This window comes from Chiloscyllium plagiosum, unplaced genomic scaffold (assembly GCF_037043375.1).
Source record: "Chiloscyllium plagiosum isolate Xiang-an unplaced genomic scaffold, Cpla_swu_hap1 HiC_scaffold_2, whole genome shotgun sequence".
Taxonomy (NCBI): domain Eukaryota; kingdom Metazoa; phylum Chordata; class Chondrichthyes; order Orectolobiformes; family Hemiscylliidae; genus Chiloscyllium; species Chiloscyllium plagiosum.
Window position 1 is genome coordinate 111,623,828 of NW_028270140.1, and position 19,599 is coordinate 111,643,426.

Sequence of the window (19,599 nt, forward strand, 5' to 3'; positions counted from 1 at the left end):
GGCAGAGTGCCTGCAGGGTGGAGAGATGAGAGAGATGATCACCCTGCAGGCACTCTGCCTGTATTCCTGATGAAGGGCTTTTGCCCAAAATGACAATTTTCCTGCTCCTCGGATGCTGCCTGAACTGCTGTGCTTTTCCAGTACCACTCTAATCTAGAATCTGGTTTCCAGCATCTGCAGCCCTTGTTTTTACTTAACAGCATTAACCACTCAACCACCGTGCTGCCCATTTATCCCTATGTTCTGCTTCATGTTAACTAACTAATCTCTCTTCACGCCACTTGTAACCCCTGCACCTGAGTAAATGAGATATAGAATATATGACTGCCAACCTGATTCTCTACGTCCTCATGAACACTATCATCCAGAAACGGCTTTCCCCTGAGAGAGCAATAATAGTGTAGCCCTTCCAAAAAAAGCTTTATTTCTTCATTGGGTAGTTTACTGATTTCTGTGTAAAATGTCAGTGGGTGGAAGGATGCAAGAAAAGTTTAGTACAAAAGCAATGTTCACTCCAACAGGAAGTGTCATCTCTGTGATAAGAGCAGATGCAGTTAAGAGTCCACCATATTGCCATGAGTCCAGAATCACATATAGGCCAGACGAGATAAGAATGGCGGATTTCCTTGTCAAACATTTTTTTGGCAATTTACAAAGGTTATGTTCGGCAAGCTTTTATTCCAGATTTTTATTGAATTCAAATTCCACCAATTTTCCTGGGTTTGTCCTGAGAATCTGCTGTAATGTTGACAACTAGAGAGGTAAAATATTGATCCCCTATCCCTCACTGTTGAATCCCTTGGAGAAATAGTGGAAATTAATAAAAATATCAATTTACACTATTTCGCCAGGATTTCTGTCTAATTTACAACAGGCAATTGAGAAAACCTCAAAGAAATCTTTCCCCATAATACAAAGTGTGAACTTTTCATTATATATTACTTCATTGATTAGCTCAAAGTGAAAGTACAGCAGATGAAAATAGATCTGAACAAGTAACAAGAATAAATATGAAAAATGAAGAAAACCATGTGCCAAAAAGAAAGTATTAAATCCATATTGAGCCAATACTACACTCTAGATACCATCAGCTAGCAAGATAATATGTATGTGATTGAATGTGTTTTGTTTGCTGTCAAAACAACACTACAGTCTTCAAAGGGACAAACAGTTTAACCTTGCATTAATTGAATGTCCTCAGGTGAATATTTGAACTGCCCAATTATAAGACCTATATGTGAACTTTACAGATCAATCAACTGATGATAGGAATGATACTTACAATTTCTAACTTGTATTAAATGATTTTTTGACTTATTTTTTGTTGGCTATTTAATTAATGTCCACATCCATTTGATTTATTGCTGAACAGTAGAGAGGATTATTTTCAACTTGCTGAGTTTAAATACTTTATATAGTTTTGCATCAGTAAGTTGTGACTATTGCTGCAACTTGTCTCTATTCTCCATTGCCTTGATCCCTACATTTGACTCCAGTGCTGACCTTTCTGATCTCCCATTACATTTATGATCTCCTAATACCCTTCTGTTCTTGCCCCAAACTTTCAACATCCACAATCCCTTACCCCCCCCCCAAGGACCCTCTGACCAATTTTAGCCCTGAGCGTTCTGATATCCCTCCAAAGCCATTTTCTCCTCCACCACTGACCCTACTAATCACATCCCAAAAGCTCTGACTCCTTTTTGCTTTCCAGTTGCAATCTTGTGCCAAATAGCCATTTGACAGTCAGTCAGCACTGCAATGTAGCTGGCTGCAGCTAGAAACAGACAAAAATAATGTCCATTAGCTTGTGCCATTTCAATGATGTGCTTTTGAAGCATTGCTTTTGTTGTACTAATAAATAAAAGAAGCTGAGATTGTTTCTTGGGCAGAAAAAATTAAGAAGATACTTCAGGAAAGTCACGAATGGTCATGCTAGAGTAAATAAGGGCAAATTGCGTTCAGTGGCAAAACACTGGTAATGAGAGGATATAAATTTAAGTTGAATGGCAAAATAAGCAGAGAAAACATAGGGAAGCATTGACAATAAGTTGGTATTGATCTGGAATGCACTACCTGCAATTTTTAAAGGTGAATTTGATAAATTCTTGAAAAAAGAGGGAGAGCATGGCACTTGTTGGTTCGTCCTTTGAAAAAGTTGTCAAATGCACAATGGACCACTAACCACCTTCTTCCCTATATCATTCTGTTATTCAATGATTCTAAGGGACTAACACCATAGCGTATTCAACAAAGGAAGATCCTGTGATGTATTTTCAGAGGTGATCCTTTTTGGAAGGTCAAATGCAAGAGGAAAGTATACAGTAAATGGAAGGACCCTTAGGAGCATTAAAATCTAAAAGGATCTTGGGTGCATGTACATTGTTCCTTGAAAGTGGTAATATGAGCTGGTAAAGGTGGCATTCGTATGCTTGATTTCATTGGTCGAGTCTTGAGTAAAAAGTTGGCAAATCATGTTGCCGGTATATAAAACGTTAGTTAGGCCACATTTGGGATATGGTGTGCAGTTCTGCCTGCCACACTATAAGAAGGACGTGAAGGCTTTAAAGAGGGGGCAGAGAGGTTTACCGGTATGGTGCCAGGATTGGAGTGTTTTAGCCACAGTGAGAAGATTGACAAGCTGGATTGTTTTCACTGGAGCATTGGAGGCTAAGAGGAGATCTGATAGAACTATATAGAATTGTGAGATTTTAGGTTGGATAGTCAGCATTTTTCTCCTTGGATAGTGAAGTAAGAGGGTGTAAATCTTTTTACACAGAGGTTGGTAGGTGCCTGAAATAAGCTGGTAGAGGAAGTCATCAAAACCAATTCAATAGCAACATAAAAGACAGATTTAGACAGATAAATAAACAGGCAGGGAATAGAGGGATGCAGACCATGTGCAGATCAATAGAATTAGTTCAGAATGGCATCATGATTGGCACAGACAAGGTGGGCTGAAGGGCCTGTTCTATGTATTGTACTATTCTATGTTCCCATGCTACTTCACAAAGGAAAGGTCAAAATCATGTGTGTAATGAGTTAGTAGCCAAATGACAAGTAAATCTCATTAGAAAACATAATTAGTATCCAAAAGTAGAAGGAAGGTCAGAGTAAAGTGGAAATAACAGCTGTGAATTGCAATCTGAAATTCATCCCTTACTCCAACAGGAAAAAAGGGTTTTTTGGGGAATGACAGTGCTTGAATTGAATCAACATCTATTTTTAGCTAAATAAACACTTCGATGCAACAAAAATAGATGGAAGGTTATGATCAATCCTAGGCAAGGGCTCAGTTGATTGTATCCTAATTATAGGTTAAGTAAGTTGGCAAATGGAAGAGAATGTGGGGAAATGTAAGGTTGTTCATTTTGGAAGGGGGAACAAAGGAACAGAATATTATTTAAATGGAGTATAACTGCAGAAATCTGCAACACAGAGTGATTTAGGAATACTTGAGCATGAAGCTAGCACACAGGTGCAGCAGGTAATCAGGAAGGACCTTATTTTAAGTGAGTTGGAGTGTAAGAAAAGGAAGATCTTACTGCAACTGAACAAGATGTTGTTGAGACCATACGTGGAGTACTATGAAAAGTTTTGTTCCTCTCGTTTAAGGAAAGATAGCATTTCATTGGAGGAAGTTCAGAGGAGGTTCACTAGAATTGTCCCTGGTATGGAGTTATTGTCTTATGAGCAAAGGTTAAACATTTTGTGATTCTACTCACTGGGGTTGAGAAGAATGGTTGGTAATCTCAGTGAAACATTTGGATTTGTAAGGTACTTGACAAGATAAATGCTGAGAGGATATTTTCCCTCACGGGAGAGTCTAAAAGCAGACGGTATAGTCTCAGAATAAGTGGACACCAATTTAAGACTGTAATGAGGAGGAAATTCTTCTCTCAGAGGGTTGGGAGCCTTTGGAACTCTTTGCCACAGAGGGCTGTGGTGGCAGAGTCCTTGTGCATATTTAATACGGAGATAGGTAGATTTTTGATTAGCTAGAGAATCTAGAGTTATGGGGAATGGGCAGGGAAGTGGATGTGAGGAATATCCATTCAACTGTGACCCAATTGAATGGTGGAGCAAGTTTAAGGGGTTGAATGACTTACCCCTGTTTCTATTTCTTATTGTCAAATGGACACAAAAGGAGTCAAAGAATGCGGTGCTGGAAAAGCATAGCCAGTCAGTTAGCATCCAATGAGCAGGAGAATCAATGTTTCAAGCGTAAGCTCTTCATCAGGAGAACTTATGTTTGAAACATTGATTCGCTTGTTCCTCGGATGCTGCCTGACCTGCAGTGCTTTTCCAGCACCACACTCTTTGACTCTGATCTCCAGCACCTGCAGTGCTCACTTTCTCCCAGTGGACACAAAAGTAATCTAGCCTCAGCATAATGTTATTGATTTCTCCTGTATCATTGCATCAAAAAAATCTTTGACCTCTCCATCCTTGCAAACTATTAATCCATATCCAATCTCTCTTTCTACTCCAGATATTCTCGCCTCCCAAATCAACATCAACGTTTCCCAGAGGTCTATGCTTGGATCTCTCTAATCAAGTTTGTATGCCTGATACAGTACCAAATCACAAATAACTCTTCATAGGACTGAGATAAAGGTAAATCTCCTTAATCTTTCAACCTGTGTACAGTCTTTGACACTTTTGATCACGCCATCTTCCTTTAAAGTCTCCATCATCTCCCAAGTTGGTGGGACACAACTTGCCTAGTGCCTTCTGAACTTTCAAGTCATAGAACATAGAACATAGAAAGGTACAGCACATAATAGGCCCTTTGGCCCACGATGTTGTGCCGAGATTTAATCCTAATGTAAAATATAGTAACAACCTATGCACCTCTCAACTTACTGTTATCCATGTGCATGTCCAGCAGTCGCTTAAATGTCCCCAATGACTCTGCTTCCACCACCACCGCTGGTAACACATTCCATGCATTCACAACTCTCTGTGTAAAAACCTACCTCTGGCATCTTCCTTATACCTTCCTCCTAATATCTTCAAAGTATGACTGCTCGTATCAGTAAAGCCTGCCCTGGGGAAAAGTCTCTGGCTATTGACTCTATCTATTCCTCTCATTATTTTGTACCCCTCTATCAGGTCTCCTCTCTTCCTCCTTCTCTCCAGAGAGAAAGTCCGAGCCTATTCAACCTTTCTTCATAAGGCAAGCCCTCCAGTCCAGGCAGCATCCTGGTAAACCTTCTTTGCACCCTCTCCAAAGCCTCTGTATCTTTCCTATAGTAGGGCGACCAGAACTGGACACAATATTCTAAGTGTGGCCTCACCAGGGACTTGGAGAGCTCCAACAAAACCTCACAGCTCTTAAATTCTATCCCCCTGTTGATGAAAGTCAAAACATATATGCTTTCTTAACAATCCTATCCACTTGGGTGGCAACTTTGAGGGATCTATGTACTTGCACACCCAGATCCCTCTTATTCTCCAAACTGCCAAGAATCCTGTCTTTAATCCTATATTCAGCATTCGAGCCAGGAAATGAGTGCAGCTTTAACAACACTCATTCATGTCACCACATGCACCACAATATGGCACACCAAGCACTCAGTGGTAGAAATGTACACCATCCGTAAGATTTGCTGCAGAAACTCACAAGCTCTTTTGACTGCACCTTCCAAAATTAAGATCTCTACCACTCAGAACCACAACAGCAGTAAATGTATGAGAACAGCACCATGTGCAAGCTCCATTCCAAGCCACACAATATTCCAATTTCTTCACTGTGACTAGATGCAAATCCTGAACACTAACCCATATAGTGTTCCTGGCACTAAATGGTTCAAGAAGGCAACACAGAATTGTTTTCTCAAGGACAGTTATGGATAAGCAATAAATTCGGGCCTTGCCAATGGTCTCCTCATCCCATGAAGCATCTTTTAAAAAATGATACTTGCATCTAATTTTGATCTCTCCGATATTCCCGATTTTATTCACTCCACTACAGGTGATTTTGTGTTCAGTTGCTGAGGCCCTAAGCATTAGATTCCTTCCCAAAACTTTCTGCCTCTCTATCTTCTTCCTTTCTGATGCGCCCTAAACCTACTGCTTTGATCACATTTTGGAAAATTCACTCTAGGCAGTATTGTATGTCATATTATGTTAAAAAAAATATAATAACAATCCCATATAACAATAAGTTCTTGTTGATGTTCTTCTTCCTTTATACATTTCAAACGTGAATACATTTGCAGGACTTCCTGATCATTTCATTTGTCACCTCTTCAATACAGATATACTTGGTACATTTAAGTCATCTCATTGTGCATCTGAAGAACTAGCAATAGTAAAAATATATTTTTGCTGCCCCAAACAAAGCAGTTGGAGTCATTGATTCATTACTGGTATGATATATTTTTCTCAGCCAACATATCCTCAGATAGTTTGAAACTCCATAAATACTTACCTTCCCAAATTATTTAAAATAGTATCCAATAGACTTTATAGCTTCTCCTTGGTCTGTTGTAATTTTTTTGTTACCCACATTGTCACACTGGTTATTTTCTTTGGTCAGGATCTCCTATCACAGAATTCTAGGCCCTAATTATTAAAAATTAAAATAATGTTGTTGATTGTGATATTTGTATTGGTGCTTTGTTTCATTTTTTGCAACACATATTGTTTCACATATATGTTATTTGTGTAGATTGAATCTTTCGCCTGTTACAGGTCTAACAATTGGCTTTTGACATATAATGCACCATAAAGGTGGACATAATAGCATTATGCATCAATGTTCATTTTATATATTTTTAAATAGCATGCTAAAATTTCTTCAGAGGTCATCTTCATATGTGGCAATAATTTCATCTGAAAACATTTGGTGGAAACTTCAAGTATGCACATAAAAGTTCTGTGCACTTCTGGCAACATTGTAGTAGTAGAGTGGAAAAGATTTAGCAGAAATTATTGAGCTGTGTGTTTGAGACAGTAATGCTGAAAAGAGAATCATGTTGCCAAAATCCCTTCATCTTGCATCCATCAGGACAAACACAAGAACATCAAATTTCATGCAATCACTACCATTTTTAAAAAAGGAAACTAGAGTGCTGATTGGTTGGCAATTCAACTCTGATTGGCTGAGGCATGGTCAAGAGAAAAGAAAAGGGTAACTATAGGATCCCTAAGCTTCCAACTGATTAAAAGAAGGTCCAAGGCTTGATCATACTAGTTTTATTGACAGAAGAGGAAGTTATGATGTGTGTTGCTTCCAACTCGTGCAAATGAACCATATGATGAGTTTGGATGATTATCTTAAAGTAGTTGTTAATGTAACTACTGGCACAGTCAGGATGTTTCAACAAGTACTGCACAATCACAAAATCATAACTAATAGCTGACATTTTGCTTTGGGTTTCCAAATGCAGGCTGGTTGGGTATAATGTATACTCTGCTTAGTATTAACAACTGTACGAACATGCTGCTTGACTCAATCAGCCAGTTGTTGGAATGTACAGCTTGCATACCTGACATTGTAATGACACTGAAATTCGTACACAATGTTAGTTAATTGTATGGTAGGCAGAACATCTAGTTAGACTGATGATAGCAATCTGTTAGTGGAAACTCACGTAATCACTGCAGAGCTTGAGCACAGAATGACTTGTTTAGCCTGTTCTTCAAATCAAATCCTCTGAAAGAAAAATAGCTCATTAAGAGCATTACATTTCTCAACATTGCGTGATACTTTAAGTCACATATTAAAAATATAAAAATGCTTCAAAGTTGTTTCTTAGATTCCTTTCGTGAAGACTTTGTGTATTATGGTATGAGAACTTAGGACATTTGTTCCATTCAATGCTGTGACCTAAAACTACCCAGTTGAAACTAGTGTTGAAAAACAGCTATGAACACACCTGAAAAGGCAGTTTCTGACACCGCTGATCAAAAGCAGACATTTTGCTGTAGGCAAGTGTCTGTAAAAAGTACACACAGTTTCAAACATGCCATAGACGACCGTATCTATTTCTAACTATCCATGCTCACTCTAATAGGAAAAGAGCAGCTGCCTTCACAGTCTTGGACTTTCTTACTCTTTAATCTCAAAGTGTTTGAAAAGCATAATATTTCAGTAAGCATTTCCTTAAAAAAAAATTGGGCTATACTTTCCTTTGGCTGACAGTTAACAGGCAGAAATTCAAACCCATGTAATTCCTTCCAACATATACCAATGGTGGGTGCTAAGAATAGGATGAAATTCTTAGTCAGCCATGTGATAGAAATAACTTAGACCCTCAACCATTATTATCCTCAGCTGCAAACTTTGGCATGCATGTGAAACTGTACGATGCCACAGCAACTGAGATTCCTTGAAGGAGGGTTGTTTGGCACAGATGACTGATGTGGATCTGATTAGTGACAACAGCATGAGTTCCAACCCTTGTTCTGGCTGCCTGGGTGGATTCATCACTTACCTCCTTGCCCCACCCTTGTTGAACATCATGTTACTGCGAATTTGCCTTGTGTCAGTGAACTGAAGAAGAAGGAGATTGCCTCCACACTGACAATAAACCATGCTTTTTTTAAAAATTCATTCATAGGATGTGAACATTACTGGTTGGGCCAGCATTTATTGCCCACTTCTATTTTTCAGCAGCAGCAGCAGCTTGAAGGACGGGAACTTAGACCAGGGGCCTGCCAGGAGCAGTGAGTCACTGATTTGAGCATTTATATTTGAAATCAGAGAGCAGACGTTTCTGGGAAAGGAGGGATATTTTTTAAATTTCCACCTAGCTATATAAATCAGTGTTTTCTAAACCTGAGACTCTACTTTTGTAGGGCCTCCCACCCAACCACCTCCTCTAACTTTAAAGACCAGAGACACATCAAGTAAGCGTTTCTTCTTTTTTACTTTCTGATAAGAGGATGGCAGTGCAAGGAGAGGAATGTTCCTCCTGCATGGTGTTTGAGGTGAGGGACGCCATTAGTGTTCCATCCAAGTACATCTGCAGGAAGTGCACCCAACTCTCGCTCCTCCAAGACCGTGTTAGAGAACTGGAGCGGGAGCTGGATGGACTTCGGATCATTCAGGAGGCAGAGGCTGTGATAGATAAGAGTTACAGGGAAGTAGTTACTCCTAGGCACAAAGAAAGCTGGGCGACTGTTCGAAGGGGGAGAAACAATCAGTGGAGGGATCCCCTGTGGTTGTTCTCCTGAAAAACATGTATACCGTTTTGGATACTGTTGATGGGGACGACTTACCAGGAGTATGCATTGGGGCCCAGGTCTCTGGCACAGAGCCTGTCCCTGTTACAAAGAAGGGAAGGAGGGAAAGGAGGAGATTGTAAATCATTGGGAACTCAATAGTTAGAGGATCGGATGGAAGGTTTGTTGGCAACGAACAAGACTCACAGTGGGTGTGTTGCCTCCCAGGTGCCAAGGTCCATGATGTCTCAGCTCGTATCTTTGGGGTCCTGAAGGGAGCGGGTGACCAGCCTCAAGTCATGGTCCACATAGGTACCAACGACATAGGTAGAAAGAGGGATAGGGATGTAAGGCAGGATTTCAGGGAGCTCGAGTGGAAGCTGAGAGCTAGAACAAACAGAGTTGTTATCTCTGGTTTGTTACCCGTGCCACGTGATCGCGAGACAAGGAATGGGGAGAGATATCAGCTGAACACGTGGCTGCAAGGATGGTGCAGGAGGGAGGGTTTCAGGTTCTTGGATAATTGGAGCTTATTCTGGGAAAGGTGGGACTTGTACAAACAGGGCGGTCTTCACTTGAACCAGAGGGGTACTAATATCCTGGGTGGGCAATTTGCTGGTGCTATTTGGGTGGGTTTACCACTAGCTCAGCAGGGGGATGGGAACCTGAGGTGTAGTTGCAGTGCACAGGAGGATGACAGTAGGGAGGACAGGGACAGGATTTCACGGTCACAGGAATGTGCTGGCAGACAGCAAGCTGGTTTGAAGTGTGTTTACTTCAACACCAGAAGTATCCGAAATATGGTAGGTGAGCTTGCAGCATGGATGGATATCTGGGATTTCAATGGTGTGGCCATTTTGGAGATATGGATAGAGCATGGTGAGGAATAGATGTTGCAGGTTCCAGGGTTTAGATCTTTCACTAAAAACAGGCAAGGCAGTACAAAAGGGGGAGGTGTGGCCTTGGTAGTCAAGGATAGTCTAACGGTGGCTGAAAGAACTTTTGATGAGGACTTGTCTACTGAGGTGTGGGCTGAGGTTAGAAACAGGAGAGGTCACATTGCTTGGAGTTTTTTATAGGCCTCCTTAGAGTTCCAGGGAGGTAGAAGAGAAGATTGGCAAAATTATTCTGAGTAGGAGTGAAACTTACAGGATGGTCCATATGGGGGATTTTAGCTCCCTCAACATTGATTGGAAATGCTATAGCTCTAGTACGTCGGATGGATCAGTTTTTGTCCAATGTGTACAAGAGGATTTCCTGACACAGTATGTTGAAGGGCCAACAAGAGGGAAGGCCACATTGGATTTGGTGCTTGGTAATTTGGTTTAGTTGTAGGAGAGTGACCGTAATTCAGTTATATTTAGTTTAGCAATGGAAAGGGATAGGTACATGCCACAGGTCAAGAATTATCGATGAGGCAAGGGCAATTATAATGCGATTAGGTAAGAATTAGGATGCATAGAATGGAGTAGCAAAATGCAGGGGATGCAGACAATGGAAATGTGGAGCTGGTTTAAGGAACAGATATTGTGTGTCCTTGATACGTATGTCCCTGTCAGGCAGGGAGGAAGTGATAAGGTAAGGGAACCGTGGTTTACTACAGAAATTGCATCACTTGTTACGAAGAAGAAGGAGGCTTATGTGTTGATGAGGCAAGATGGTTCAGATGAGGCGATGGAGAGTTACAGATCAGCTAGGAAGGAATTAAAGAGAGAGTTAAGAAGAGCAAAGAGAGAACACGAGCAGTATTTAGCAAAAAGAACAAAGGAGAACCCTAAAGCTTTCTATAGGTATGTGAGCAATAAAAGGATGACTAGGGTACGAATAGGACCAGTCAAAGACAGAAGTGGGAAGTTGAGTTTTTACCCTGTGGAGATCGGAGAGGTGCTAAATTAACATTTCTCATCAGTTTTCATTCAGGAAAAGGAGAATATTGTAGAGAAGAAGAATGAGATACGAGATATTAGACTAGAAAGGATCGAGGTTAGTTACGAAGAGGTGTTATCAATTCTAGAAGGAGTGAAAGTAGACAAGTTCCCAGGGCCGGATGGGAATTATTTGAAGCTAGGGAGGAGATAGCAGAGCCTTTGGCTTTGATATTTGAGTTGTCATAGTCTACAGGTTTCGTACCAGAGGACTGGAGGATTACAAATGTTGTGCCCTTGTTCAAGAACGACAGTAGAGTTGACCCAGGTAATTATAGACCAGTGAGTCTTAGGACTGTTGTAGGAAAGGTTTTGGAAAGGATTGTAAGAGATAAGATTTATAATCATCGAGCAAGCAACAATTTGATCTCAGATAATCAATATGGTTTCGTCAAGGGCAGGTTGTGCCTTACAAACTGGTATTTCCAGTGCGAGCAGCAGCGAAGGTAAGACCGTTTGGTTTTAAAAGTACTTACCGGTAGCGGGCAGCGGTGTTTTTTGTCTCTTTCACTCTCTCTTCACAGAAAGAGCGGGAGCACCAGGGGGAAGTGACGACGACCAGAGGGGCAGCCGAGACCCGGAAGCAGTTAGTGTAAGCTTACCTGGGTAGGTTTTTTCCCCCTTTAAAAGCGCGAAGGAGAGGAACCCGAGGCACTACACGGGTAGTGCCTCCCACCCGCCCTCCTCCTCTAACCTAATAATAACATCTGTTGTGGTAAGTAGGTAAGTGCTGAATTTTGCTTGTTGTATTCTTTAGACCCAGTTTTTTTTTTAAATAAAAGTTAGCTTTAGAGGGATGGCAGTGAAGGCAGTGCAATGTTCCTCCTGCAACATGTATGAGGTGAGGGATGCCATCGACGTCCCTGCCGATTACACTTGCAGGAAGTGCACCCATCTCCAGCTCCTCCAAGACCGTGTTAGGGAACTGGAGCTGGAGTTGGATGAACTTCGGATCATTCGGGAGGCAGAGGGGGTCATAGATCAGAGTTATAGGGAAGTAGTAACTCCAAAGATGGCAGATAGATGGGTGACAGTGAGGGGGACTGGGAGGAAGCAGCCAGTGCAGGGACCCCCTGCGGCTGTTCCCCTCAAGAACAAGTATACCGTTTTGGATACTTGTGGGGGGGGATGACTTACCAGGGGTAAGTAACGGGGCTCAGGTCTCTGGCACGGAGCCTGTCCCCGTTACTCAGAAGGGAAGGGTGAAGAAGAGCAGAGCAGTAGTAATTGGGGACTCGATAGTTCGGGGCACAGATAGGCGGTTTTGTGGGAACGAGAGAGACTCACGTTTGGTATGTTGCCTCCCAGGTGCAAGGGTACGTGATGTCTCTGATCGTGTTTTCCGGGTCCTGGAGGGGGAGGGGGAGCAGCCCGAAGTCGTGGTCCATATTGGCACCAACGACATAGGTAGGAGGAGTGCCGAGGATGTTAGACAGGCTTTCAGGGAACTAGGTTGGAAGCTCAGAGTTAGAACGAACAGAGTTGTTGTCTCTGGTTTGTTACCCGTGCCACGTGATAGAGATTCGAGGAATAGGGAAAGAGAACACTTAAATGCGTGGCTACAGGGATGGTGCAGGAGGGAGGGATTCCGGTTTTTGGATAACTGGGGTTCTTTCTGGGGACGGTGGGACCTCTATAAACAGGATGGTCTACACCTGAACCTGAGGGGTACCAGTATCCTTGGGGGGAGGTTTGCTAGTGCTCTTGGGGGGGGGTTTAAACTAACTCTGCAGGGGCATGGGAACCCAGATTGTAGCTTCAGGGTGCAGGGCCTGGAGTGTAGGGAGGTTAGGAACATGGCATCAATTTCAAAGGAGGGTGCCTGTAAACAGGAAAGTGGCTTGAAGTGTGTATACTTCAATGCAAGAAGTATACGAAATAAGGTAGGTGAACTTGCAGCGTGGGTTGGTACCTGGGACTTCGATGTTGTGGCTATTACGGAGACATGGCTAGAACAGGGACAGGATTGGCTGTTGCAGGTTCCAGGATTTAAATGTTTTAGTAGGGTCAGAGGTGGGGGTAAAAGAGGGGGAGGTGTGGCATTGCTTGTCAAAGATAGTATTACAGTGGTGGAAAGGACGATGGATGAGGACTTGTCATCTGAGGTAGTTTGGGCTGAGGTTAGGAATAGGAAAGGTGAGGTCACCCTGTTAGGAGTCTTTTACAGGCCTCCTAATAGTCCTAGAATCATTGAAGAAAGGATAGGGAAGGTGATTCAGGAGATGAGTGACAGTAATAGGGTGGTTGTTATGGGGGACTTTAACTTTCCTGATATTGATTGGGAAAGCTATAGCTCAAGTTCGTTAGATGGGTCAGTGTTTGTTCAATGTGTGCAGGAGAGTTTCCTGACACAATATGTAGACAGGCCAACAAGAGGTGAGGCCATACTGGATTTGGTTCTGGGTAACGAACCAGGCCAGGTGTTAGAATTAGAGGTAGGTGAGCACTTTGGGGATAGTGACCATAATTCGGTGATTTTTACTCTCGTGATGGAGAGGGATAAGTGTGTACTACAGGGCAAGAGTTATAGCTGGGGTCAGGGAAATTATGATGCGGTGAGGCATGACTTAGGATGTGTGGCTTGGAAAAGTAGACTCCAAGGCAAGAGTGTTAATGATATGTGGAGCTTGTTCAAGGAGCAACTATTGAGTGTCCTTGATAATTATGTACCTGTCAGGCAGGGAGGAAAGGGTCGTGCGAGGGAGCCGTGGTTTAATAAGGAATTGGAATCCCTTGTTAAATGGAAGAGGGCGGCCTATCTCAAGATGAGACGTGAAAGTTCAATTGGGGCGATTGAGAGTTATAGGGTAGCCAGGAAGGACCTGAAGAGAGAGCTAAGAGCAGCAAGGAGGGGACATGAAAGGTCCTTAGTCGGTAGGATTAGGGAAAACCCTAAGGCTTTCTATAGGTATGTTAGGAATAAAAGAATGACTAGGGTAGGAATAGGTCCAGTCAAGGATAGTAGTGGGAAGTTGCGTGTGGAGGCGGAAGAGATTGGGGAGACACTGAATGAATACTTTTCTTCAGTATTTACTCAGGAACAGGGCATTGTCGTCGATGTGAATACTGAGTCACAAATAAGTAGAATGGATGGCTTTGAGGTATGTAGAGAAGAGGTGTTGGAAATCCTGGAAAAGGTGAAAATAGATAAGTCCCCTGGGCCTGATGGCATTTATCCTAGGATTCTCTGGGAAGCAAGGGAGGAGATTGCAGAGCCATTGGCCTTGATTTTTATGTCCTCTTTGTCTACAGGAGTAGTGCCAGAAGACTGGAGGATAGCAAATGTGGTTCCCTTGTTCAAAAAGGGGAGTAGGGATAACCCTAGTAACTATAGGCCGGTGAGTCTCACTTCTGTTGTGGGCAAAGTCTTAGAGAGAATTGTAAGGGATAGGATTTATGCACATCTGGATAGGAATAATGTGATCAAGGATAGTCAGCATGGTTTTGTGAAGGGCAGGTCGTGCCTCACAAACCTTATTGAATTCTTTGAAAAGGTGACGAAGGAGGTTGATGAGGGGAAAGCGGTAGATGTGGTATATATGGATTTTAGTAAGGCGTTTGATAAGGTTCCCCATGGTAGGCTACTGCAGAAAATACGGAGATATGGCATTGAGGGTGAGTTGGAGGTTTGGATTAGAAATTGGCTGGATGGAAGAAGACAGAGGGTAGTAGTTGATGGCAAAGTTTCTTCATGGAGTGCCGTCACTAGCGGTGTTCCGCAAGGATCTGTTTTGGGACCATTGCTGTTTGTCATTTTTATAAATGACCTGGAAGAGGGGTTAGAAGGTTGTGTGAGCAAGTTTGCGGATGATACGAAAGTCGGAGGAGTTGTTGACAGTGAGGAAGGATGTGGCAAGTTACAGCAGGATATAGAGAAGCTGCAGAGCTGGGCAGAAAGGTGGCAAATGGAATTCAATGTAGCTAAGTGTGAGGTGATTCACTTTGGGAAGAATAACAAAAAGATGGGGTACTGGGCTAATGGTCGGATACTTGGTAGTGTGGATGAGCAGAGGGATCTTGGTGTCCATGTACACAGATCTCTGAAAGTTGCCACCCAGGTAAATAGTGCGGTGAGGAAGGCATATGGCGTACTGGCTTTTATTGGTAGAGGAATTGAGTTCCGGAGTCCTGAAGTCATGATGTATAAGACTCTGGTGCGGCCGCATCTGGAATATTGTGTGCAGTTTTGGTCGCCATACTATAGGAAGGATGTGGAGGCACTGGAACGGGTGCAGAGGAGGTTTACCAGGATGTTGCCTGGTATGGAAGGAAGATCGTATGAGGAAAGACTGAGACACTTGGGGCTGTTTTCATTAGAGAAAAGAAGGTTTAGGGGTGACTTGATTGAGGTGTACAAGATGATTAGGGGGTTAGATAGGGTTGACAGTGTGAACCTTTTCCCGCGTATGGAGTCGGGTATTACAAGGGGGCATAGCTTTAAATTAAGGTGGGGTAGATATAGGACTGAAGTTAGGGGTAGGTTCTTCACTCAGCGAGTCGTAAGTTCATGGAATGCCCTGCCAGTAGCAGTGGTGGACTCTCCCTCTTTATGGGCATTTAAGCGGGCATTGGATAGGTATATGGAGGATAGTGGGTTAGTATAGGTTAGGTGGGCTTGGATCGGCGCAACATCGAGGGCCAAAGGGCCTGTACTGCGCTGTATTCTTCTATGTTCTATGTTCTAAACCTCATTGAGTTTTTCGAGAAGTTGACCAAGCATGTAGATGAGGATAGAGCAATTGACATGGACTTCAGTAAAGCCTTTGATAAGGTTTCACATGGTAGGCTGTTGGAGAAAATGCAGAGGCATGAGATTAAGGGCGATTTAGCAGTTTGGATTAGAAACTGGCTTCCTGAAAGAAGGTAGTGAGTGGTGCTTGATGGAAAATATTCAGCCTAGAGCCTAGTTACTAGTGATGTGCCACAAGGATCTGTTTTGGGACCACTGCTGTTTGTCATTTTTATAAATGACTTAGACACAGGCACATTTGGATGGATTAGTAAATTTGCAGATGACGCTAAAGTCGGTGGAGTAGTGGACAGTTTGGAAGAATGTTACAGGTTGCAGGGGTCATTGGACTAACTGCAGAGTTGGGCTGAGAGGTGGCGAATGGAGTTTAATGCAGCTAAATGTGAGGTGATACATTTAGGGAATGGAAAGATTCTTGGTAGTGTGGATGTGCAGAGGGATCTTGGAGTCCATGTACATAGATCCCTGAAAGTTGCCACCCAGGTAGATAGTGCTGTTAAGAAGGCATACGGTGTGTTAGGTTTCATTGGTAGAAGGATTGAGTTCTGGAGCCGCAATATCATGCTGCAACTATACAAAATGCTCATGTGGCTGCACTTGGAATATTGTGTATGGTTCTGGTCGCTATATTTTGGGAAGGATGTGGAAGCATTGGAAAGGGTGCAGAGGCAATTTACTAGGATGTTGCCTGGTCTGGAGGGAAGGTCTTACAGGGAAAGGCTGAGAGACTTGGGTCTGTTCTCATTGGAAAGCAGAAGGCTAAGAGGGGATTTGATAGAGACATACAAGATGATCAGAAGATTAGATAGGGTAGACAGTGAAAGTCATTTCCTAGGATGATGACATCAGCTTGTACGAGGGGGCATAACTACAAATTGAGGGGTGATAATTTTAAGACAGATGTCAGAGGCAGGTTCTTTACTCAGAGAGTGGTAAGGATGTGGAATGCCTTACCTGCCAATGTAATTAACTCAGTAACATTCGGGAGATTTAAACAATCCTTGGATAAGCATATGGATAATGATGGGATAGTGTAGGGGGACGAGCTGAGAATAATTCACAAGTTGGTGTAACATTGAGGGCCGAAGGGCCTGTTCTGCGCTGTATTATTCTATATTCTATGTTCTATGTTCTACCCGTGATTGTCCTGGAAGAGGTGGTAGTGAGCTGCTTTACTGATCCGTTACATCCATACTCACACTGCTGTTAAGAAGGGAGTTCCAGGATTTTGTCTAATGTCAGTAAAAGAACAGCAGTAAGGTTCCATGTTTCATGTGGCGAGGGGGAGGTGGTGAGTGACTTACCGGGGAGCTTGCAGCAGGTGGTCATGATCCCATGCATCCATTGCCTTTGTCCTACAAGGTCCTAGAGGTCATAGGTTTGAATTGTGCCATCTAAGAGCTTTTTATAGCACATTTTGTAGATGATACACACTATTATGAGCGTGCATCGGTAAATATTGAAGTTGTTAGATGTGGTGCCAAACAAATAGGTAACTTTCTCCTGGATGGTGTCAAACCTTTCCAGTGGTGTTAGAGCTGCACTCATCCATGAAAGTGGGGAGCATTCCGTCACACTCTAGACTTGTACCTTGTAAAATGTGGATAGACCTTGAATAGTGAGGAGGTGAATCGCATCTACAGAACCCACAGGCTCTGAGCTATTCTTGCAGTCACAGCATTCATATGGCATGTCCAATTCACTTTCTGATCAATTTTAACCCCAAAGATGTTAATAATGGTGGATTCAGTGATGGCAATGCTATTAAATGTCAAGAGACAATAGTTAGATTCTCTCTTGCTAGAGGTGGCAATTGCTTGGCAACTGTGTGACATAAATATTACTTGCCACATATCTCGCACATAGACTGCTTATGCATGGAACATAGAACATTAGAGTGGAGTGCAGCCCTTCGGCCCTCAATATCGCGCCAACTTGTGAAGCCTATCTATCCAACGCTATTCCTTTTTCACCTATATGTCTATCCAATGACCATTTAAATGCCCTTAAAGTTGGTGAGTCTACCACTGTTGCAGGCTATGCATTCCATGCCCCTATTACTCTCTGAGTAAAGAAACTATGCCTGATTTCTGTCCTATATCTATCACCACTCAATTTAAAACTATGTGCCCTCATGCTAGCTATCACCATCCAAGGAAAAAGGCTCTCACTGTCCACCCGACATAACCCTCTGATTATCTTATATGTCTCAATTAAGTCACCTCTCAACCTTTTCTCTCCAATGAAAACAGCCTCAAGTCCCTCAGCCTTTCCTCATAAGACCTTCCCTTCATACCAGGCCACATCCTAGTAAATCTCTTCAGCACCCTTTCCAAACCTTCCATATCCTCCTGTATTGCGGTGACTAGAACTGTGCACAATACTCCAAATGTGGTCGCACCAGAGTTTTGTACGACTGCTTTTTCATGGCTTTGAAACTCAATCCTCCACCAATAAAAGCTAACACAATCTATGCCTTCTTAATATCCCTATCAACCTGGGTGGCAACTTTCAGGGCTTTATGTACATGGACACCAAGATCTCTTTGCTCATCTTTATTACCAAGAATCTTACCATTGGCCCAGTACTCTTTATTCCTGTTGTTCCTTCCAAAGCAAGTCACCTCACACTTTTCCATATTCAACTCCATTTGCCATCTCTCAGCCCAGCTCAGCTTATGGATGCCCCTCTGTAACCTGCAACATCCTTCAGCACTATCCACAACTCCACTGACCTTAGTGTCATCTGCAAATTTACTAACCCATTCTTCTACAGCTTCATCCAGGTCATTTATAAAAATGATGAACAGCAGTGGCCCTAAAACAGATCCTTGTGGTACCTCACTAGTAACTGAACTCCAGGATGAACATTTCCCATTAACTACTACCCTCTGTCTTCTTTCAATTAGCCAATTTCTGATCCAAACTGCAAAATCACCCTCACTCCCATGCCTCGGTATTTTCTGCAACATTCTACAGTGGGGCATCATATCAAATGCCTTACTGAGATCCATATACAACACATCAACTACTTTACCCTCAACCACCTGTTTTGTCACCATCTCAAAGCAGTTAATAAGGTTTGTGAGGCACAACCTACTCTTCACAAAACCATGTTGACTATCCCTAATCAACATATTCTTCTCCAGATGATTATATATCCTATCTCTTATAACCTTTTCCAACACTTTAGCCACAACTGAAGTAAGGCTTGCGGGTCTATAATTATCAGGGTTATCTCTACATCCCTTGTTGAATAAGGGACAACATTTGCTATCCTCCAGTCTTCTGGTAGTACTCCTGTAGACAATGACAACATAAAGATCAAAGCCACAGGCCCTGCAATCTCCACCCTAGCTTCCCAGAGAATCCTAGGATAAATCTCATCCAGCCCAGTGGACTTAGCTATTTTCACACTTTCCAGAATTGCAACACCTGCTCCTTGTGAACCTCAATCCTATCTAGTCTAATAGCCTGTATCTCAGTATTCTCCTTGACAACATTGTCTTTTTCCAGTGTGAATGCTGACAAAAAATATTCATTTAGCACTTCCACTTTCTTTCTGGTTTCCATGCACAACTTCCCACTACTATCCTTGATTGGTCCTAATCTTTCTCTAGTCATTTTGTTCTTCCTGCTATGCCAGCTTCTGAGGAATTATAAACATTGATGAACATTGTGCATTCATCAGTGAACATCTCCACTTCTGGAAAGAAGGTCAATGGTGAAGTATTTCAAAGTGATTAGGTGG

At 42.5% G+C, this 19,599-nt stretch overlaps 1 protein-coding gene across 1 annotated transcript in view; it reads left to right on the forward strand.

Annotated features, from left to right (window-relative positions):
• Positions 1–4,598: 4,598 nt before the first annotated feature.
• Positions 4,599–19,599, forward strand: part of LOC122559186 (hyaluronan and proteoglycan link protein 1-like) — a 286,292-nt gene continuing 271,291 nt past the window's right edge. The window contains exon 1 of the mRNA XM_087999686.1: positions 4,599–4,617. The gene's annotated coding sequence lies outside the window, so the exon portion shown is untranslated. The remainder of the gene's footprint in view (positions 4,618–19,599) is intronic.